Source organism: Pseudophryne corroboree, chromosome 10 (assembly GCF_028390025.1).
Source record: "Pseudophryne corroboree isolate aPseCor3 chromosome 10, aPseCor3.hap2, whole genome shotgun sequence".
NCBI lineage: Eukaryota > Metazoa > Chordata > Amphibia > Anura > Myobatrachidae > Pseudophryne > Pseudophryne corroboree.
The window spans coordinates 141,268,537-141,292,969 of NC_086453.1; the positions used below are offsets into that span (position 1 = coordinate 141,268,537).

General features: G+C 44.1%; 1 protein-coding gene and 1 long non-coding RNA gene across 2 annotated transcripts in view; one reads left to right on the forward strand and one right to left on the reverse strand.

The window, feature by feature from the left end:
• LOC134965097 (uncharacterized) overlaps positions 1-1,606 on the reverse strand; it is a 38,031-nt gene extending 36,425 nt beyond the window's left edge. Inside the window, exon 1 of the long non-coding RNA XR_010188316.1 lies at positions 1,563-1,606. This is a non-coding gene — a long non-coding RNA (uncharacterized LOC134965097). The remainder of the gene's footprint in view (positions 1-1,562) is intronic.
• The window catches only part of PTPRH (protein tyrosine phosphatase receptor type H), a 426,591-nt gene that overhangs the window by 101,837 nt on the left and 300,321 nt on the right, over positions 1-24,433 (forward strand). The gene's annotated exons all lie outside the window — the stretch shown is intronic.

Below are 24,433 nucleotides of genomic sequence, written 5' to 3' on the forward strand. Positions count from 1 at the left end.
ACTCAACAGCAGTTCCTGCCGAAGGTGGTCTCTGCGTTTCATTTGAATTAACCTATTGTGATTCCGTCCAGTTCTGACACTGCTTCCATTCCGGAGGCATTGGATGCTGTACAAGCCTTGCAGATCTATGTCAAGAGGACGGCTCGGATCAAGAAGACAGATTCCTTGTTCGTGCTGTATGATGCACGTAAAAAGGGTTGCCCTGCTTCAAAGCAGTCCATTGCTCGTTGGATTAAACTTACGATCCAACAGTCTTATGCGTCGGCAGCCTTACCGGTTCAACAGTCTCTGAAGGCCCACTCTACTAGATCGTGGGCTCTTCCTGGGTGGCTGCCCGTGGAGTCTCAGCCCTACAACTATGCCGGTCTGCTACCTGGTTGGGACTAACACCTTTGTGAAGTTCTACAAAATTGATACTCTGACCAATGAGGATATCCAGTTTGGGCAGGTGGTGCTGCAGTTGTCTCCGCATGTTCCCGTCTGTTCTGGAAGCTTTGGGACATCACCATTGTACTAATTATGTCCCCAATATCCCTTATGGATGCTAGAGAAAATAGGATTTTAAATACCTACCAGTAAATCCTTCTCTCGTAGTCCATGAGGGATATTGGGCTACCCGCCTCCGTGCAGTGACTTTCTGCAGGTTCTCTGTTTGGTGTTCCTGTTCAGCTGTTGCTGTTAATGTTGCCAGACTTTGCTGGCTAAGATTATATTAATGTTGCTAGACCTTGCTGGCTAAGTTATGTATTGGTGTGCTGGTGCTTAAATCTCGCCACACCTGTTTGTTGTTACGTTCCTTCTCTCAAGTATGTAATTCTCCTTCGGCACTGTTTTACCCATAACTGAGCTGTAGGAGGAGACATAGAGGGGAGGAGCCAGCACACCCAGTGGAAGAATTTTAAAGTGCACTTGCTCCCTTTTACCCGTCTATACCCAATCATACTTATTCTGTCCCCAATATCCCTTATGGACTACGAGAAAAGGATTTACTGGTAGGTATTTAAAATCCTATTTTTGTCTGCCACCTAACCGAGATACTTTTTAAAAAAATGTCCCTTCAAAAAAATATTTGTGGAATACCTGCAAATATTAAGGATCACCTAAATGTACGAGGGGGATCTCAGTATATATCTCCATGGGCCAATTGTAATAGAGTGAGAGTTTCAAAAAGTGAGAGATTTGGTAAGGTTTTGCAGTTTTTTTTTAAAGTGGCAATCATTTACACAGCAAGATCAACCTTATTTTGCAGTGTAAATGATTGCCACTTTAAAAAAAAAATAAATGAAAAACCTTACCAAATCTCTCACTTTCTGAAACTCTCACTCTATTACATTTGGCCCCATATCTGCATTGGTCCCTCAATTTCCGACAGCAGCCATAGCTCTCATAAGTTTCTATGGGGGTTGCAAAATTGTCAGATTTACCAAGCTCAGGAATGTGATCTTTTTGCCCTATGGTTTTGTTTACAACCTTCATGTACGGTATCTCCTATACATACCTAGAACATTTCTCTGCAGAAATTGATCTTCCCTGCATAGGCAGTGTTTTAACTCAGTACTCACTATTCATGTAGAAGGTCACATGGTCCAGAAGCCGCCTGTTTGCCTAGAATAAAAGAAAATATCATCATGCAACAGAGATTAAACCAGATAATACATAGTGACAGAAGTTTTGGGGCAGAGCAAAATGTGAGTTTCCCTGATGAAAGACTTTTATATTAATAATAAATGTAATTGTATTGAAGATTTTTTTTGCTTTACAAAATAAAATAAAACATCAAAAACAGGGCATGCATATAGCACTGGGCCTAATTCAAATGTGGTTGGAGCTGTGCCCATCGTCGCAAAGTACCGTTTTGTACGACTCAGATATAACACTGATAGCGGTAATCAGGAGCCCATATATCACACAAGGTAACAGCATTAGGTAGCAGAACTTATCAGGAGATGTCTGTGGTGGTGAGGGATGGAGGACTACACAGCCGTGCAGTCTGACTCCCAGCTGTAGAGAAGATGATGCATTTTTATTATTATTACATTTTATTTATAAGGCGCCACAAGTGTTGCCAAAACTTAACATTACAGTAAATAACAAAAGTAGAGTACAGGTAACAAAGAGCACCACAATTCTCAAAACATAATACAGCTAAGATGTAAGTAGCGAGGGAGTAATCATCATACTACTTGGGGCTGGCAGCCATAGATAGAGATGAGCCTTTACCAGCAGGAGAAAAAGCGGGTAAAGATGGTCGCTGTGTAGGAGAGAGCCGTGAGTGAATTTTGTCGAGAAGCAGGCTTTGATAATAAGAGGAAAGAGGGTCCTTCTCTGAAGAGCTAACAATCTAGTGGGAAGGGGCGACAGACAGATGACATGAGGTGCAAGCAAGCGGGAGGTAGCCTGATGGCAGTGATGTTCAAGGGATGAGGCAGGGGGATGGAGGAGCAGCCTCAGGACTAGGTTATGCATTGGAAGGGTACGCTTTGATGAATTGGTGGGTTTTTAGTGCCCGTTTGAAGCTTTGCAAGGTCGGAGAGAGTCTAATGGAGCTGGAGAGTGCGTTCAGGAGAGGAGATGTAAAGTTGTGTGTCATCAGCATAGAGGTGGTATTGAAGGACAAAGGAGTTAATGAGCGTACCCATGGAATAGGTGTACAGGGAAAACAGAAGGTGGCCTAGGACAGACACTAACAGGAAGGATGGAAGGGTGTGAGGTGGTGTCGGAGGAAGACACAGAGAAGGAGCGGTTAGTGAGGTAAGAGGTAAACCAGTCAAGGACAGTGCTAGAGAGGCCAACGTTTTGTAGTGTGCGGAGGAGAAGAAGATGATATATGGTGTCAAAGGCAGCCGAGAGGTCCAGAAGGATGAGCAGAGAGAAGTGGCCCCTGGATTTGGCCGAAAGCAGGTCATTGGTGATTTTCACCAGGGTGTCAGTGGAGTGGGTGAAAGCCAGATTGTAGTGGATCAAGGATGGAGTTGTCAGAGAGGTAGCTTGTGAGACGGCTGTATACCAGTCTTTTAAGTAGGAAATACAAGTCGTTTGAGGGGAAATCAAAGGCGATACTAAATAATTAAAACAAGGTAGAAGAAATAATTAGATATACATCACATAAAATCTCAACGGACTGGTGATATTTGAATTTCTTTGACATCCAATATAGGTAATAGTTCTTTTTTTCAATTCAAATCAATCTCCAACGCGAAATTCATAGGAGACAAAAATGGGAAAGAGGCATACAATGTGTAATATTGTTTGTCATCCGACAATATAAACAAGTCCTGTGACTTCTCCAAAGAGAAAAGAACCCTATATGGTGAATTTCTTGATAGTTGAGAAAAGGGATAGTTCCTCACCACCTTTTCATTAGAAGATGAACGTACCAAAACTCACTTAGAATAGTGTGGAAACATACATATCAAGGTATCTTTAAAAGTAGAGGACAACACTACAAAATAAAAGTTTGTTCAATTTGAACGTACCACACTCACTTTCTTGGAGTGTGGGTATCCTCACGTAACGGTTTCTTTGAGCATTAAACCCCTGGCAACCAGCATGGATCCCAGAGAATGAAACCCCTGGCAACCAGCATGACACCCAGCGCGTGAAATCCTTGGCAACGAGCAGAAACGGCTGTCTTCACTTCTATTCCAAAGAAACCGTTACGTGAGGATACCCACACTCCAAGAAAGTGAGTGTGGTACGTTCAAATTGAACAAACTTTTATTTTGTAGTGTTGTCCTCTACTTTTAAAGATACCTTGATATGTATGTTTCCACACTATTCTAAGTGAGTTTTGGTACGTTCATCTTCTAATGAAAAGGTGGTGAGGAACTATCCCTTTTCTCAACTATCAAGAAATTCACCATATAGGGTTCTTTTCTCTTTGGAGAAGTCACAGGACTTGTTTATATTGTCGGATGACAAACAATATTACACATTGTATGCCTCTTTCCCATTTTTGTCTCCTATGAATTTCGCGTTGGAGATTGATTTGAATTGAAAAAAAGAACTATTACCTATATTGGATGTCAAAGAAATTCAAATATCACCAGTCCGTTGAGATTTTATGTGATGTATATCTAATTATTTCTTCTACCTTGTTTTAATTATTTAGTATCGCCTTTGATTTCCCCTCAAACGACTTGTATTTCCTATTATTGTGTGTGGTTTAAGATTGGGTAGACCACTAGAGGAGTGAAATTGGGCTGACACTTTAAACCGCGCCAGAATACACACATCATATTTTATTTCCAGTCTTTTAAGTAGTTTGGAGGCAAATGGGAGAAGTGAGATGGTGCGGTAGCTAGTGAGTGATGAAGGGTTGAGGTTGGTTTTTTGAGAATAGGTGATACCAGAGCATGTTTGAATGGTGAGGGAAAGATGCCGGTAGAGAGCGATAGGTTAAAGAGGTGAGCAAGGTGAGAGCAGGCAGTAGGGGAGAGGGAGCGGAGAAGACAGGAGGGGAGGGGGTCCAGGGGGCAGGTTGATGGGGGGGATAAGATGAGGGAGTGGACTTGTCTGTAGTGGGACGGAAGGAGGACAGGGTGGGATAGATGGAGGGAAAGGATGATGGGGGCAGGGGGGCAGCAGAGGGGTGACGGTAGGAGATGTCGTGTCGGATATCCTCAATTTTGGAGGTGAATAAGGAGGCAAAGTTAGTGGCATTGAGGGAGGATGGGAGGGGAGGAGGGAGGGGGGCGAAGGAGAGTGTTAAAAGTTTTAAAGAGATGGCGTGGACTGGAGGACTGAGAAGAGATAAGTACTTGGAAAAAGTATTGCTTGTTGAGGGAAAGAGCAGAGCTGTAGGAGGAGAGAATAAACTTGAAATCTATGAAGTCCGCCAGAGAGTGAGATTTCCTCCAGGAGCGTTTAGCGGAGCGTGAACATTTTTGTGAGAATCGTGTTAGTTTGGTGTGCCAGGGTTGGGGTTTGGAGTGGCGGAGGGGGACAGAGGAGAGGTGGGCCACAGAGTCAAGAGCAGCGGTAAGGGAAGAGTTATAAAAGGAGGCTATACTACTGCATGCACTAGAACACTGAGTCTCTGTAGCTGAGATCTGCTCCCAGTCTCCGCTCTGCACACTTGTACACCAGTGCTCTGTCTCTCAGTTTCTGTGTGTCACGCTCTCCTCACTCTCTCCTACATGGAGGAACAGGAACTATATCATATAACTCCGCCTCCGAGTGACTCTTAGCACTAGAGGTGTAACAATAGGGGATGCAGCCATAGACTGGTACACATAAGTAGACAGGTACAGAGCGCACTATGGGGGTAATTCTGAGTTGATCGCAGCAGCAAGTTTGTTAGCAATTGGGCAAAACTATGTGCACTGCGGGGGGGGCAGATATAACATTTGCAGAGAGAGAGAGATTTTGGGTGGGTTATACTGTTTCTGTGCAGGGTAAATCCTGGCTGCTTTATTTTTACACTGCAATTTAGATTTCAGTTTGAACACACCCCACCCAAATCTAACTCTCTCTGCACATGTTATATCTGCCCCACCTGCAGTGCACAAGGTTTTGCCCAACTGCTAACAAATTTGCTGCTGCGATCAACTCAGAATTAGGCACCATGGTGGTCATTCCGAGTTGTTCGCTCGCTGCTACTTTTAGCAGAATTGCTAATAGGCTAAAATCCGGCAGTTCTGCGCATGCGTATGCACAGGAGGGCGCATTCGCTAAGCAATTTTAAACAAAACTATGCTATTTTACTCACGGGTGAATAAAGCTTTTCAGTCGTACTGCTGATCGGTGAGTGATTGACAGGAAGTGGGTGTTTCTGGGCGGAAACTGGCCGTTTTCAGGGAGTGTGCTAAAAAACGCAGGCGTGCCAGGTAAAAACGCAGGAGTGGCTGGAGAAACGGAGGAGTGGCTGGCTGGACGCAGGGCGTGTTTGTGACGTTAAACCAGGAACTAAACGGACTGAGGTGATCGCAATCTAGGAGTAGGTCTGGAGCTACTCAGAAACTGCAAGGAAATAATAGCAGAATTGCTAATCTTTCGTCAGCAATTCTGCTATGCTAAGATACACTCCCAGAGGGCGGCGGCTTTGTGTTTGCATTTCTGCTAAAAGTAGCTAGCGAGCGATCAACTCGGAATGAGGGCCATATCCTAACATTATTCAGGTTTGTTAGCAAACCAAAAAAACACACTAATGGCCAAAACCATGTTGCCCTCCAGGTGGGTCCGATGTAACGAGCAGAAAGATTTAGATTTGGGTGCAGTGTGTTCAAACTGAAATCTAAATTGCAGTGTAAAAATAAAGCAGCCAGTATTTACCCTGCACAGAAATAATAGAACCCACCAAAATCTGAATCACATCTAACCCACCTGCAGTGCAACATGCAACATGGTTTTGCCCATTAATGTGCTTTTGTGGTTTGCTAACAAACCTGAATAACCCCCAGAGTCTACAAATTAATAAAATATATTTGCTAATTGGTACCATTTGTAGCAGTAACTTGGTTTCTTTAGAATTGGTAGAAAAAAAAGGAGGGGGTGAACCCTATGTGCAGGTCCATCTTCTTTGTCCCCAGTGCCATTTCCAATCCTCCAGCATCATCTCCTCTGTTCCCAACTCCATCTTCTGCGTCCACAGCTCCATCTTCTCTCCCCAGCGCCATCTACTGTGTCTCCAGCTCCTTTTCCTCTCACCCAGCGCCATTTCCTGTGCCCTCAGCTCCTTCTCCTCTCCCCCAGCGCCATCACCTGTGTTCACAGCACCATCTCCTGTGTGCCCTGCTTCATCTTTTCTCCACCAGCGCCATCTCCTGTGTCCTCAGTTTCATATCCTCTCCTACAGCATCATCTCCTGTATCCTCAGTTCCATCTCATCTCCACCAGCACCATCTCGTGTGTTCCCAACTCCATCTTCTTTCCCCAGCGCAATCACCTGTGTCCCCAGCTCCATCTTCTCTCCCCATCGCCATCTCCTGTGTCTCCAGTGCCATCTCCTGTGTTCTCAGCACCATCCTCTGTGTCCCCAGCTCCATCTCCTCTCTCCCAGCACCATTTCTTGTGTCCCAGGCTCCTTCTCCTCTCCCACAGTGCCATCTCCTTTGTTCTCAGCACCATCTCCTGTGTGCCCTGCTTCATCTTTTCTCCACCAGCGCCATCTCCTGTGTCCTCAGTTTCATATCCTCTCCTACAGCATCATCTCCTGTATCCTCAGTTCCATCTCATCTCCACCAGCACCATCTCGTGTGTTCCCAACTCCATCTTCTTTCCCCAGCGCAATCACCTGTGTCCCCAGCTCCATCTTCTCTCCCCATCGCCATCTCCTGTGTCTCCAGCGCCATCTCCTGTGTTCTCAGCACCATCCTCTGTGTCCCCAGCTCCATCTCCTCTCTCCCAGCACCATTTCTTGTGTCCCAGGCTCCTTCTCCTCTCCCACAGTGCCATCTCCTTTGTTCTCAGCACCATCTCCTGTGTCCCCAGCAGCATTATTTCTCCCCCAGCATCATCTCTTATGTCCCCAGCTCCATCTTCTCTCCCCCAGTGCCAACTCCTGTGTTCCCGGCACCATCTCCTGCATCCCCAGCTCCATCTTTTCTCCACCAGCGCCATCTCCTGTGTCCCCGGTTCCCTCTCCTCACCTCTCCCCCAGCACCATTTCCTGTGTTCTCAGCACCATCCTCTGTGTCCCCAGCTCCATCTCCTCTTCTCCAGCACCATCTCCTGTGTTCCTAGCTCCATCTTCTCTCCCACACCGCCATCAACTGTGTTCCCAGCACCATCTCCTGGGCCCCCAGCTTCATCTTCTCTCCCCAGCACCATCTCCTATGTCCTAGCTCCCACTCCTCTCCCTCACCGCCATCTCCTGTGTTCTCAGCACCATCCTCTGTGTCCCCAGCTCCATCTCCTCTCCCCTAGCACCATTTCCTGTGTCCCAGGCTCCTTCTCCTCTCCCCCAGTGCCATCTCCTGTGTCCCCAGCTCCATCTTTTCTCCATCAGCGTCATCCCGTGTCCCATCTTCTCTCCATCTTCTCTCCCCCAGCACCATCTTCTGTGTCCCCAGTTCCATCTCCTCTCCCCTAGTGCCGTCTCCTGTGTCCCCAGCTCCTTCTTCTCTCCCCCAGCACCATCTTCTGTGTTCTCGGCAGCATACTCTGTGTCCCCAGCTCCATCTTCTCTCCTCCAGCACCATCTTCTGTGTCCCCAGTTCCTCTCCCCTAGTGCCATCTCCTGTGTCCCCAGCTCCTTCTTCTCTCCCCCAGCGCCATCTTCTGTGTTCTCGGCAGCATACTCTGTGTCCCCAGCTCCATCTTCTCTCCCCCAGCACCATCTTCTGTGTCCCCAGTTCCATCTCCTCTCCCCTAGTGCCATCTCCTGTGTCCCCAGCTCCTTCTTCTCTCCCCCAGCGCCATCTTCTGTGTTCTCGGCAGCATACTCTGTGTCCCCAGCTCCATCTTCTCTCCCCCGCGCCATCTTCTGTGTTCCCAGCACCATCTCCTGTGTCTCCAGCTCCGTTTTCCCTTCCTCAGTGCCATCTACTGTGCCTCCTGTGGGCCAATTTTGTTTCTTAAAATTGTGGGAAGTTGAACTAACAGGTACAATATTGTGTTTTTCACAGTAGTTTTTATTGTCCACTATAGAAGAATGGTGTGCCTGTGAAGGGTATGTCTTATTTTATTGACATTTTCTGAATGTAGACACTTGGGATCTCACCATTTAATATATAAATATTCACAATGTCAGCATTTCAAGAATATCGACACTGTGTATGTCAACAGCTAAACTGTTTTTTTCAATGTAAATGTAACCTATACATAGTTATCTACGTTTTCGGTCTCTTCTGTGGGAGAAGCCTAGAGAAGAGACACTGCTGGCGAGGGTTGAGCTATCGCGCTATTAGGCCCGATTCACGTCATTTATCCCCACACCCTCCATACTGCACCACGAATCCAGTGATTTTCTCCCCATCCTGTCTTCTTCACTAGGAAGCGGGTGGAATACGGGAGATCCGCCTACTCTTGCGGGGGTGCAGGTGAATATGCAAAAAATTGTGAGTCTCCCGCAACGTCTACAAGAGTAGGCAGGTAAAATGTAACCCTAACCCTAATTGTAGCCTAACACTAATCTAACCCTAATTACAGCCTAACACTAATCTAGCCCTAACACTAATTGTAGCCTAACATTAATCTAACCCTAATTGCAGCCTAACACTAATCTAGCCCTAACCCTAATTACATCCTAACACTAATCTAGCCCTAACCCTAATTTCAGCCTAACACTAATCTAGCCCAAACATGTTACAGGCTGGGTTTGAAAAATGACAGTTAGGAGCTGATTGGTTGGTACTTTATCACCGTGCAATTTATTACTCTCCAGCGCTTGATAAATCTGCGCCTATGATTACTGTATGTGATATCACTGCAGCAGACTTTGAGGAACTTTATAATACAAATGTCCTCAAATCTGACATTGAGCTGATAACATTTATTACAAGGGAAATATTTGACACTTACAGGTAATAAAAAGATTTAAAGGTTATCTTATAGATTTGATATAATAAATACAGTTTATCTTTTCCTCCACTGGGATTTTCTCTGTAGAGTGTTATCAGAAAAAACTTTTGAGAATTTTTGTCCTATGTTTCCTTGCTCAGTTTAATAGCACTGTATACTTCGTGGGAGGATACAACAAGCTGAACTTAGGGGGTGATTCAGACCTGATCGTAGATGTGCTAAATTTAGCACATCTATCATCAGCTTCCCTGACATGCGGGGGGGGGGGGGGGGGGGGGGACGCCGAACCCCGCATGTCAGGCCCTACCCCGTCGTACAAGTACTGTTACCGTGCTCCCTTAGGTGCCATTATGGAATGGGTTTAATCATCTAATGCCTGGAACCCGTGACATTAAGAAGATTCTCACGGATGGTTGCCAAATGGCTGATTCACCAACTGCTGATGGCAGAAAAAGTTGATTTGGTTAATGCACTCCATATAGTAGAAGCCGCAATGTGTTGGGAGAACAGAATCAGCACTTAAGGCAGGTACACACTACACAATTGTGGAATGCCAGCAATGGACGACTATACCATTGAACGATATATAGTTCAGCGATATAGTGCATACACACTGAACATTATAGTAATGGTCACCAATATTACACCCATTCACACTGGACGATTTCAGCCTAAAAATAAACGATAACGACATTTATAGTAACATACATAGGGTGGAATTCAAATGTTTGAAAAGTCGGTTGGGTGTCTGTTTTTTCCTGTCTATTAGGTAGGAAAAAACAGACACCCAACTGACTTTTCAAACATTTGAATCTCCCCCATAGTATCTAAGGCTGAAAAAAGACAATCGAGTTCAACCTATTTGTGGTCTCCTATGCAGTATTATTATGCAGTATTATTTTTGGACTAATTGTGACTGATGATAATGTCAGCCGTTGTGTTTTATTCCTCTTTTTTTAATAACTATAGTGCGTGACTGACTATGCACCATATCTAACCCATTCTTAAAGGTGTTGACTGAGTCCGCCATTACTACTCTCTCAGGCATGGAATTCCAAACATGTATTGTCCTTACTGTGAAAAAAACCTTTTCTCATCTAAAATAAGCGAGTGTCCACGTGTCCTCTGTGCTGATCTTACCAAAAACAGGTCCTGCGCAAGCTCTGTGTATTGTCCCCTTATATATTTGTAGATGTTGATCATGTCCCCTCTTAGTCTCCTCTTTTCCAGTGTAAACATGCCTAGCCTTGCAAGCCTTTCCTCGTATTCCAGCATCTCCATGCCCTTAATTAGTTTGGTCGCCCGCCTCTGAACCTTTTCTAGCTCCAGGTTATCCTTTTTGTAGTATGGTGCCCAAAATTGTACACAGTATTCAAGATGTGGCCAAGCTAGTTATTTATATAATGGGAGTATAACACTCTCGTCCCTTGCATCAATTCCCAGTGTTATGCATGCTAATATCTTATTAGCCTTCTTTGCTACAATCCTACTTTGTGCACTGCCACTAAGTTTGCTATCTATGTGAACACCTAAGCCTTTTTCCAGTACAGAATCCCCTAATATTACCCCATTTAGTATGTAGATTTTATTTTTGTTCTTGCTACCACAGTGCATTACCTTACACTTGTTTGTATTGAAGCTCATTCTCCATTTTGCTGCCCATGCTTCTAGTTAGACTAAGTCATTCTGAGTCTCCAGCATTCCCCTCCGTATTTATAACCTTACACAATTTGGTTGTCGTCTGCAAAAATTGACACCATGTTCTCTAGACCTACTGTTAGGTCGTTAATGAAAATGTTGAAACAATAGTGGTTCAAGTACATACCCTTGTGGCACTCCACTTAGCACTTCAGTCTAATTTGAAAATGATTCATTAATCTATTATCTAACCAATTTCTGACCCAAGTGCATATTATGCTCCCTAACCCTCTTTCTTTAAGCTTATAGATAAGTCACATGTGTGGTACTGTGTCGAAAGCTTTGGCAAAGACTAAAAAGATTACATCCACCTCCTTACCCTGATCAAGGTTCGCACTTACTGTTTCATAAAAGCCAAGTAAGTTGGTTTGACATGATCTGTCCTTCACAAATCCATGTTGGTTCCTTTTAATGACCTTATTGGTTTCAAGGAACTTCTGAATACTATCCCTTAGAATACCTTCCAATACTTTCCCCACTATAGATGTAAGACTAACTCGTCTATAATTACCTGGTTTAGCTTTACTTCCCTTTTTGAATATAGGCACTACTTTCGCTATACACCAGTCTTTGGGAACCATACCTGATATAACTGAATCTTTGAAGATCAAAAATAGGGTTCTTGCTAGTTCAGAGTGAAGCTCCATAAGAACCCTTGGGTGAATTCCATCGGGACCAGGTGACTTATTAATCTTTACATTTTTTAATTGGTCACAGACTACCTCCTCATTTAAATAAGCACTTAGCAGTGGGACATTATCTTTGTTGAGATTGTGGGCTAGATGCATCATCGCTTGGAGAGTGAAAAAGCACCAGCCAATCAGCTCCTAACTTCCATGTCACAGGCTGTGTTTGAAATATGGCAATTAGGAGCTGATTGGCTAGTACTTTTTCACTCTCCATTTTATCACTTTCCAAGTGATGATGCACCTGTCCCTGAGTGTTAGTTCCTGCATTTGGTTCTCTCTTGTAAATACCATTGAAAAAAACTCATTTAGTTTGTCCGCCATGTGATTATCATTTTTGGTTAAGACTCCCAACTTGTCTTTTAAAGTGCCTATACTCTCCTTCTTTAATCTCTTGCTGTTGATGTATTATTATTTTTTTAAATGGTGATTTGCTTTGCTTTCCTGTGCTACTAGTTTTTCATTTTCTACTTTAGCCGCTATTATTTCTTTTTTGCATATTTTGTTACAATCTTTATAGTGCTGAAATGACTCCACATTCCCGTCAGATTTGTATTTTTTGAATGCTCACCTTTGTTTGCTCATTATTTCCTTTATCTTTTTGTTAAGCCACATTGGTTTGGGATTTTTATTCTTTTTTTTTTTTTGCTGCTCGCGGGAATAAATTTGTGAGTATTTTTAACTAGCAGTGATTTTAATACATCCCATTTCTTTGTAGTATTTTTTTCTTGAAACAACATTTCCCATTCAATGTACCTTAAAGCTTCCCTCATCATGTCAAAGTTGGCTTTGCCAAAGTTTAGAGTCCTAGTTGAGCCAGTATAGGACTGCGTATGAAAACTGATATTGAATGTGACCATATTGTGGTCGCTGTTTCCTATGGGCTCTCCTACTATAATATTTGATACCAATTCCTCATTGTTTGTTAATACCAGGTCTAAGATTTAATTGTACCTAGTTGGTTCCTCAATTAATTGAACTAAGTAGTTATCATTTAGTGTGTTTAAAAACATATTACTCCTAGCAGTATCACATGAATCGTTTTTCCAATTTATCTCTGGATAGTTAAAATCTCTCATCACTACTATGTCTCCTACTCCTGCTGCTCTTTCAATTTGCTTCAGTAACAATTCCTCATCAGACACATTAATACCAGGTAGCCTGTAGCATAACCCCAATACTTTTTTATTCCTTTACCCCCGCATTATATTGTTAGAATTTATTTTTTAGGCTGAAATCGTCTACTGTGTACCCCCCTTTACATAGATTCTAAGCTAGTATCTCCCAAATCGAAGCAGGACCTCCTTTTCTACTCTATTTGACACTAGTCCTCCATGTATCACCTAACAGTACACAGGATAAATGACGCATTTCTTTTAGCGATGAGGAAGGGGCTACATATCTGTATTTACTGTATACTGCCCCAGAACTTATAATATGTCAGTGTATAATTATGCCGATAAAAATCACCGGCTTAAATAAATCACTAAAATGAGTCTGTGAGTAAAAAAGGACTGCCGGAGAAGCCACACATATTTATTTGTACAAGAACATTGTCGTAATATAGTGCCAACACCTTTAGTTTTTGGAGAATACCTCAGTCTACCTTTCTCTTCTAATTTCTAATCTAATCAGCATCTGGTAACAAACTTCAATCTTTGGCAGTGCTGATCTGCGTATTGGTAATGCAGCCTTTATAGTTAGTTGTCTGTTTACAAAGGCATGGACAATGGATTCTTTGAAGTGTGGGATCATTTAGTTAAGGTACAGTAGCATGAAATACTGTAGTCGTACTGGACTCATTAACATTTATTTTACATTTGAAGGATTTTTAACGACATTGATAATCTTTGTGTTTTCCATAAACAATCCGAATATCTCTGCACTGAAGTAAAGGGTTAATTATATATTTTTTCCTTACCCAAGTTTATACTAACTTTAATAGTAACCTTTAATAGAGCAAACAAACCTTGATATAGACATAGAGTACTTACCACCTTAACAAGCAGTCACATTAACTTTCATTTTCACTAATGGTTACCTTTCACGTAGTCATATTCATATTTGCATACTCCACATAGAAAAAGCCTTGTATTGGTTTGGGTGTGGTATGGAAGGTAGATAGTAACTAGGTCGACAGGGTCTTTAGGTCGACAGGGTCTAGGTCGACAGCTCAAAAGGTCAACATGAGTTTTTTTTTGTGTGTCATTTTCTTCGTAGAGGGACCGGGAACCCCAATTAGTGCACCGTGTCCCCTCGCATGGCTCACTTCCCTCGCCATGCTTCGGGCAAGATTATCATTCCAATCGTAGTCCACGTGGATCTTTAAGTATGAAAAGGTTCAAAAAAAGAAAAAAATTGTGAAAAACTCATGTCGACCTTTTGACCTGCCGACCTAGAACATGTCGACCTAGAGACTCTGTCGACCTAGAAACCCTGTCGACCTAGTTACTGTCGACCAATAGTTGTCGACCTAGATAGTGTCGACTTAGTTACTGTCGACCTAGAGACCGGAACCCATTGGTTTGTAGGTTCATCATTAAATCATGCGATAAACCTATAAATTAGATTTGAAACTAGTCACAGCCAGTGGCGGATTTTACTTAGGAGCTGCAGTACTCCTAAGTAAAAGTTTATAGCATTGCGAGGATTTGGGCAGTACATGTACCGCTGTAATCCTTAAGTCTGTATCTTGTGTGTTTCTGCTCTGGAATCCGGCGTAACAAGTACGGGTGACCCTGAGCACAAGAGTAATGGCCACCCCACTCTGCCAATTTTCATTGTTTGGTTACAAGCCCTCATTTGATATCAATTTAATATAATAACAATAATAATAATAATAATAATAATAATAATAATAATAGACATGAACTAATACATTATTGTTGTTTTTTAAATTATTTGTTCATATTTACTAAAGGACAGCTTGCAGGGGCAGTATGTGCATGTCCTACCAGTTTATACACCACTCAAGGTAGCATACAGTAACGTAAAATGGAAATATTTAGTTGTTACTGATACATATTGCACTGACAGTACTAAAACAAGTATACAAGCGTGTAACAGAAAATGATACAGCGCCACTTGTGGGGTAAAATCTCAGTAAAAAAGTGGTTTAAAAAAGCACTAATATTGATTAAAAACACACACGTAACCTACTTAAAGGTGTCTGCCAACCCTTAAAGGTGCAGTACTGGCACAATACTGCTAAAAGGATATAGAATGGGGGAATATGGGTATCGGCGACTGGTGTTGTTTAAAACAGAATCATTAGAGATTAAAATTTATGAGCCAAAAAATATATAAAATTAACAAACAAGCTTTTTAATATATAAAAGTGGAATAAAATACAGAAAATTTCACACAAGTACTGATAAAAGCATAAAAATCTTTTTAAAAGGTAAGGAATTCGGACTTAGCTTTTAAGATAGGCAAGGGGGGTCACTACAAGGAATCCAACGCGTTTCGTCTCATCTGAAGAAGTCTGATTGAGACGAAACGCGTTGGGTTCCCTGTAGTGACCCCCCTTGCCTATCTTAAAAGCTAAGTCCGAATTCCTTACCTTTTAAAAAGATTTTTATGCTTTTATCAGTACTTGTGAAATTTTCTGTATTTTATTCCACTTTTATATATTAAAAAGCTTGTTTGTTAATTTTATATATTTTTTGGCTCATAAATTTTAATCTCTAATGATTCTGTTTTAAACAATACCAGTCGCCGATACCCATATTCCCCCATTCTATACAAGTATACAAGCGTTGACCCCCAACAAGTGGTGCCACTAGGCACGCGCCTCATGTGCCTAATGGGAAATTTCCACTGCACATACATACCAAACACATCTCTACTTAATTTATGACTGAAGTGCCATAACTATATCGGGCCATTGGTGCACAGGCCACGGTTCACGGAGTGCCTGATTCAGGATAGTTACCAAACTAAAAAAGCACACAAATGAGCAAAACCATGTGCACTGCAGGTGAGGCAGATGTAAAATGTGCAGAGACAGTTAGATTTGGGTGGGGTGTGTTCAAACTGAAATCTATATTGCAGTGTAAAAATAAAGCAGCCAGTATTTACCCTGCACAGAAGCAATACATGTTACATCTGCCCCACCTGCAGTGCAACATGGTTTTGCCCATATGTGTGCTTTTTGCTTTTCTAACAAACCTGAATCAGGCCCAGAGGGTGCGTTGATGGACCTCCAGACTGGGCAGAGTTGTATGTATGTGTAAATGTGGCTGTTTTCCAATGGGTCTTTTGTGCCTGGGGCAAGTGTGCACTAATGCTGATAACCGATATCAAACCAAGCTTATGGGGGTGGCCTGGAATCAGAGATGCAAATAATTCTGCATGTGTATGTATACATGTATTAGTTCTCTGCACGCAATGGGGGAAAAGTTACTACCGACAAAGTATCTTTAAGTTGCCATGGATGCCTGGTCACACCCATTTCTCATGAGGCCACGCCTCTTCCCAAGTAGGCCAAAAGCTTTTTGTGTAGAGGAAATCTTGACAATTGGGGAGTATGTCAGGAAAAACTTTTTGTAGACCCTCTATAGTCATGTCCTTCACAATGGAGACTACACACACTAGCCAAGTGATGACTATAAGAAAAATAGAGGGAATATGCATAATAGCTCTTTCAGACCGCCTGAGGCAGGTCGCACCTGGGAGCCTGACACGGAAGCTCCCAGTATGCGACCTGCCTCATGCTCCCACCTGCCGCCGCTGACTGCAACCTGGCATATTGCCGGGTTGGTGAAGTCAGCGGTGACGCGGCGGGGGCAGCGCTTGGAAATCACATGATCTCCAATCACCGCCCGTACACAGAGAATGAACGGGAAATGGGACGCATCAACCCAGCTCCCGTTCACACCGCACAGTGAGCCTGGTTGAAGATGTGTTGAGCCCTGCTCACGACCAGGTCACTCGACCCGGTATTTCAACCCTTGCACCTTTCAGACCGCACATGAACACGGGTTATGGGAGTTCATGTGCCAATAACCCGTGTTCAGTGGTGGCGGTCTGAAAGGGGTATAAGTAGCTTGATGTTCTTGCCAGACCTGTGTCAAACTTTTGCAAAGCAACATAGACTTGCTTTACAGAGGAAGTAGTCAACTTGTGTGTCCCTGACTAGGAAGGCAGATTGTATATTATTTAGCAGCGTTGGAAATATTTTTCTTTTAAGAGCAATTTATCTAATTTATATTAAAATGGTAATGCATTCTAGTGCGAAACAGCCCAGGACAGAGGCTTACCATGGTCACTGTTTGAGTTACATGAGTGTCTTTGTTTCCTGGCTATAGTTCTGTGGAAATTACAGAGGGGATCCTGTCTGAAGATCGACAGTGTCTAGGTCGACAATGTTTGGGTCGACAGTCACTAGGTAGACATGTTTTCAAGGTCGACTTTTTTTTTCTTTTTGTGACCTTTTTTCATACTTAACGATCCACGCGGACTATGATTGGGAATAGTCATTGCAAGTGAAGCGAGCCATACGAGGGGACACGGTGCACTAATTGGGCTTCCCGGTCACTGTACAGAGAAAACGACACAAAAAAAACATGAAAACTCCTGTCGACCTAGAACATGTCGACCTAGAAACCCTGTAGACCTTCAAACCCTGTCGACCTAGTGACTGTCAATCTATAGTGGTTGACCCAAACATATTCAACCTACACACTGTTGATCCAATGATGCACACCCCTGAAAAAGCAGCAACTGCGACTGTTCTGTGTAAAGTTGCATTAGTGGTATTCTATAGATGTCCAATGCATTCAGCCTTGGGCTAATTAGGGCTGAACTTTTAGACATACTTATGTTACATGGACAGGATGCACAGGGATAGTGTGGTGGGGATGTAGTTATGTGACCGGCGTTCACAATACCGACCACTACAGTACATCCCGAACCCTGAAAGGTCAGACAGCCAGCATGCCGACTAACAGGGCTTATTCCCACTCATGGGTGTCCCCGACACCCACAGAGTGGGAATAGTACCTGTGGCGGGCACAGCTCGCCACCGAGCCTGCAGCGTGGTGAGTGCAGAGAGCCCACAAAGGGTTTTGTTGTGCTCACCCCCACCGTCGGCATTCTGTGGCTGGGATCTCGTCATCGGTATACTGACCGCTGGGATCCCCGGCCGCCGGTAACACGGCCCCAACCCTGGTGGTGATGGGGGTGAATCGATCGATAAAGAATTGCACCAGTATAGCAATGTACAAAATATGGTTTGGGTGTGTGTACATCCAGGCCTGATGGCACACACTGTATAGAATATAATGTTTCATCGCTTTAGTACAGTTTAAATCACAACTCCCACAGGGACCTACTGTATGTTATTTCACATAGGACAACTTTCCCCATATATTGATATCTATAGTACATAGCAAATGATGAATGGAGCAGCTCAATTCAGAAGAAAATCCAAAACAAAGAATATGATAATGTTAAAATGTGGTCATAACATATTGTATTTACATTACAACGTTCAGGCCTGTTTTAGTCACTTCTTCTTTATAAATGTTGCACTTTGATAAGCCCTGCAATAATGACAGAAAATGCGGAAGTGCAATTTCCCTTTAATTTTCAAAGCAGAAGTTAGAGGGTGAAGTGCCGCTCAGTCACCTGACAGCAGCCAAATTAGGGGGAATTTCCTACAGCAATGAGAAGTTATTTAACTGGCATGCAAACACGCACATACACCTCCATACATCTAAGAGGAGTGGGTAACGTGAACACCCCCCATCATTTTAGACAGTTGGCTTCACATACATGTACATACAAATAGGCAAACACAGGGGGTTTCCAATTGCCCAGTAAACCCCCTTCCCCACAGCCTGGTCAGCTGCCACTACATGCAGTTTAAAGTGCAGAATTGAGCTGCTGCTGTTGCACATGGCCAATAGCAGCAAATTTTCCCCCAAGTCTGCTCTGTGTGTGTGTGTGTGTGTGTGTGTGTGTGTGTGTGTGTGTGTGTGTGTGTGTGTATCTGCTAAATCATCGCACCAGAGAGAGAATCAGGTAAGTGACCGTTGGGCCTCCATATGTCTGATGTACAGATTTGTCCTCTTACATCTTTGCTCTGTGCGCTATAAGTCGTGTTGCACATAACGCGTGAGTGCCTTTCGTCTTATGGGGGTAATTCCAAGTTGATCGCAGCAGGAAATTTTTTAGCAGTTGGGCAAAACCATGTACAGTGCAGGGGGGCCGATATAACATTTGCAGAGAGAATTAGATTTGGGTGGGTTACTTTGTTTCTGTGCAGGGTAAATACTGTCTGCTTTATTTTTACACTGCAATTTAGATTGCAGATTGAACTCACCACACCCAAATCTATCTCTCTCTGCACATGTTATATCTGCCCCCCCTGCAGTGCACATGGTTTTGCCCAACTGCTAAAAAATTTCCTGCTGCGATCAACTTGGAATTACCCCCCATATGCAATATAGTGCAATAGTACGTACAAGCAGCTTTTGCTAATTAAAACGATATACAGCATGCCTATATTCTGTGTGTGACTGCGGCTGTATTTGCATACAAAATGCTATGCTTCAGTGTTTTCTTGGAAAAACACTGTAATGTGGCATTTTAGATGCAGATACAGCCACAATTACACACACAATATAGGAATGCTGCATATAATTTTAAACAGCAGAAGCTGCTTGTGCGTCTTATTGCAATACATTGCATCCAAAACGCATTGTTGCTGGAAAATCGAAAAAAAAAAAAAAAGCTCGGCGCTAACGAGTCCCGCCACTTGATGGCGCGACTTGAAGGGCTGTTTAGCATGTCTGCAACAAGGATGTTTGTGGACACATCTGTACTGTATTACATAACTTGCACTTTGTTGACTTTCTGTTCCAGCTGCTGTATGTGAGGCAGCTGAGAGAGTGAGCTCTGCTGAAATCCGCCAGCATTTTACCTTTTACAAGGCTTTATAGCATCTAAATCGGCTTTCCTGGCTCCCCCAGTGCTCCTTATACTTTGTCCGCTGTATGGACAGGTTTTTGCTGCCACAGATGCCTTCTGGAAAGCACAAGTAGCAGAAGGAGCAGTGCACGGTGGAATCCAAGATGGCTCTGGATGCTGATCAGCAGGACCTCCTGTCTGCATGCTCATCCACAGACTTGCAATGGGTCTTTTCCCCAGCACCCTCACCGGACCACAGCAGCAGGGAATCAGCCTCTGAAGCCCCAGATCGAGGGGATTAGGCACTTCCTCCCACTGATGCTCCTGTTACAGGGTGCAGGATGTACTAAAGGGAAAATGGGGGTTTTATCACATTTTTGTATGTACTAACACCGGTCCGCCACATTTTTGCCCATGAGGGTTTTGTCATCTTTGGATGGCGATACCCTATAGAAGCCTATGGGCTTCTTATCACCGTCCACCTCAACCTGCCGCCTCCGCTGCTGATGCCCCCCCCTTCCCCCGGCATACCTTCCTACAGGAAGCCTGGACCCGGAAGGTAAACTCCTCCTCCTCCTAGCAACACAGCCGGATGTCCTTCCGGCTGCAGGGAGGAGGAGGTTGCTGGGACAGCCTGCTGCCTGCTTCACGGCAGGTGAGCAGGTGGAGACCCCAGGGAGGTGACGGAGACCCCCTGCACACCACCTCACAGGTATCGCGGGGGGCCTCCATCACCACATTGCATTGTTGATCGCATATGTTAGTACATATGCGATCAACATTGCTGCGATGGGCGGAGATGTATGTTAATACATCCCGCCCATATAATAATATGGTGAATGCTATCAGAGATACCATAGGTCCTTTACTGAAAGCACAAACAGAGGATATCAACTGGCAGCTCTCTCAACTCACTCAGTGAGTCCTAGACCCACAGCATAAACTGGGAGAGACATTTGCTGATGTGGCTGCTATGAAAACTACTGTTGCACGTCACACTAAATCTATTTACCACATACGAAACAAGATTGATGACCTGGAAAATAGATCCCAACTAAAAAATCTTCGCATCATAGGATTGCCAGATCCCTTAAAGGGCAAGAACTTTCTGACTTCATCCGCACTACCTTACCTAGTCCAGGACTCCTGTGTGGATCTCATAGTTGAACGTGTACATTGGATAGGCCCTGCTCGTACCCTAGAGGGAGACAGACCACGTGCAGTTATATTTAGAGTGCTGAATTATCTACACAAAGAAGCATTATGGTTTGCATCTCGCAAACAGAGGAAAATCTCCTGGCAGGGTCACAAAGTACTCATATTTCAAGATTACTTGGCTGAGTTGTCTAAGGCACGCAAAGCCTTCTCCCTGATATGCTCCAAACGGGTACAGTCTAATCAAAAGTTTGCCTTTCTGTATCCTGCTCATGTACGCCTGTTTCGTGGTGGTTCCTTTAAGGACTTTACATCTGCTCAGGATTCCAAGGCCTTTTTACGTGAGGAATCAGCTGATGAATCCCCCTTCGAGTGATTTATATATCCTGTTTGTTTTCACTCATCGGGGTAAATTTACTAAGGTCCCGATTTTGACCGAGATGCCTTTTTTTCATCAAAGTGTCATCTCGGTAATTTACTAAGCAATAATCACGGCAGTGATGAGGGCATTCGTAATTTTATGGAAGTCCAACAAAAAAAATACAAATGAATACACCATCGGTCAAAACGCGGCTGTTTAAGTATGAATCTCGGTAATTTACTAAGAAGTGCAAAGCAATAAAAAAAACAAACACTACCGTGAAAAATTACAACTCGTAAAAAAGTGCTAAAAAAAAACAGACCTGCTTTTTTAATCCGTGATTGTATAGGCATGCAGGGATCCATGAGATCCGTGCATGTATATCAGTGGGAAGGGGTGGGAAAGTGGTTATTTTATTTAAAAAAATTGCGTGGGGTCCCCCCTCCTAAGCATAACCAGCCTCGGGCTCTTTGAGCCGATCCTGGTTGCAGAAATATGGGGAAAAAATTGACAGGGGTTCCCCCATATTTAAGCAACCAGCATCGGGCTCTGCGCCTGGTCCTGGTTCCAAAAATACGGGGGACAAAAAGAGTAGGGGTCCCCCGTATTTTTAAAACCAGCACCGGGCTCCACTAGCTGGACAGATAATGCCACAGCCGGGGGTCACTTTTATATAGTGCCCTGCGGCCGTGGCATCAAATATCCAACTAGTCACCCCTGGCCGGGGTACCCTGGGGGAGTGGGGACCCCTTCAATCAAGGGGTCCCCCCCCAGCCACCCAAGGGCCAGGGGTGAAGCCCGAGGCTGTCCCCCCCCATCCAATGGGCTGCGGATGGGGAGGCTGATAGCCTTTTGTGATAATGAAAAGATATTGTTTTTAGTAGCAGTACTACAAGGCCCAGCAAGCCTCCCCCGCATGCTGGTACTTGGAGAACCACAAGTACCAGCATGCGGCGGAAAAACGGGCCCGCTGGTACCTGTAGTACTATTACTAAAAAAATACCCAAAAAAAGACAAGACACACACACCGTGAAAGTAAAGATTTATTACATACATGCACACAAACATACATACATACTTACCTTATGTTCACACGCAGGTCGGTCCTCTTCTCCAGTAGAATCCAAGGGGTACCTGTTGAATAAATTCTACTCACCAGATCCAGGGTCCCAGGGTCCGCGGGGCAACCATTTGTAATCCAGGTACTTGAATAAAATAACAAAACGGAGAGCCGAGCCACGCACTGAAAGGGGCCCCATGTTTTCACATGGGACTCCTTTCTCCGAATGCCAGAAACCCACTCTGACTTCTGTCTAAGTGGGTTTCTTCAGCCAATCAGGGAGCGCTACGTTGTAGCACCCTCCTGATCGGCTGTGTGCTACTGTACTGTATGACAGGCGGCACACGGCAGTGTTACAATGTAGCGCCTATGCGCTCCATTGTAACCAATGGTGGGAACTTTCTGCCCTGCGGTTGACCTAAAGTGACGTCACCGCTGAGCAGAAAGTTCCCACCATTGGTTACAATGGAGCGCATAGGCGCTACATTGTAACACTGCCGTGTGCCGCCTGTCACTCAGTACAGGAGCACACAGCCGATCAGGAGAGTGCTACAACGTGGCGCTCCCTGATTGGCTGAAGAAACCCACTTAGACAGAAGTCAGAGTGGGTTTCTGGCATTCGGGGAAAGGAGTCCCATGTGAAAACATGGGGCCCCTTTCAGTTCGTGGCTCGGGTATCCGTTTTGTTATTTTATTCAAGTACCTGGATTACAAATGGTTGCCCCGAGGACCCTGGGACCCGGGATCTGGTGAGTAGAATTTATTCAACAGGTACCCCTTGGATTCTACTGGAGAAGAGGACAGACCCTCGTGTGAACATAAGGTAAGTATGTATGTATGTTTGTGTGCATGTATGTAATAAATCTTTACTTTCACGGTGTGTGTGTCTTGTCTTTTTTTGGGTATTTTTTTAGTAGTAGTACTACAGGTACCAGCGGGCCCGTTTTTCCGTCGCATGCTGGTACTTGTGGTTCTCCAAGTACCAGCATGCGGGGGAGGCTTGCTGGGCCTTGTAGTACTGCTACTAAAAACAATATCTTTTCATTATCACAAAAGGCTATCAGCCTCCCCATCCGTAGCCCATTGGATGGGGGGGGACAGCCTCGGGCTTCACCCCTGGCCCTTGGGTGGCTGGGGGGGGGGACCCCTTTATTGAAGGGGTCCCCACTCCCCCAGGGTACCCCGGCCAGGGGTGACTAGTTGGATTTTTGATGCCACGGCCGCAGGGCACTATATAAAAGTGACCCCCGGCTGTGGCATTATCTGTCCAGCTAGTGGAGCCCGGTGCTGGTTTTAAAAATACAGGGGACCCCTACTCTTTTTGTCCCCCGTATTTTTGGAACCAGGACCAGGCGCAGAGCCCTATGCTGGTTGCTTAAATATGGGGGAACCCCTGTCATTTTCCCCCCCATATTTCTGCAACCAGGATCGGCTCAAAGAGCCCGAGGCTGGTTATGCTTAGGAGGGGGGACCCCACGCAATTTTTTATTTTATTTTACACTGTTTAATTTAAAAAAAAAAAAAACCCCAGCACGGATCACACAGATCCGGCCGAGATTCATTTTTAAAAAGTCGGCAGTGTTTTGCTAATCACTGCCGTTAAAAAAAAAAAAAACACGAATGACATCGACATCGGAACAAAAGAAAAACCCGAATACGACAGCTTAGTAAATCCGTCGTAACAAATTCAAAAAGTTGCAGTTTTACACTTTCGATGTCATTCGTGATTATTCTCCCACCAAATCGGGAGAATTACGAATGTTAGTAAATATACCCCATCGTATCTAAATTGTGCTCCGATTGTTTATTTTTGAAACTCCCATGCCACTGCTTTGCTATTTCCTCTTGAATAGTATTGTGGTCACTTTCCTATGTGGCTTCTCCATTTATTGACTGCATATACTGTTCTTCACCAGCCATGTCCTTTGTAATCAGGAACCTTCCCACTCATCTCTGAGTTGTGCACTGGATGTTTGCCGAGTTTGTAGCTGTACCGTTCACAGGTGGTTGCCTAGGTGCTTTACATGTTCTCTTTTGATACCTACCTTATCTATTGATCCTGTGAAGTCTGTATCCAATGGATATGAGAGCTTGTCT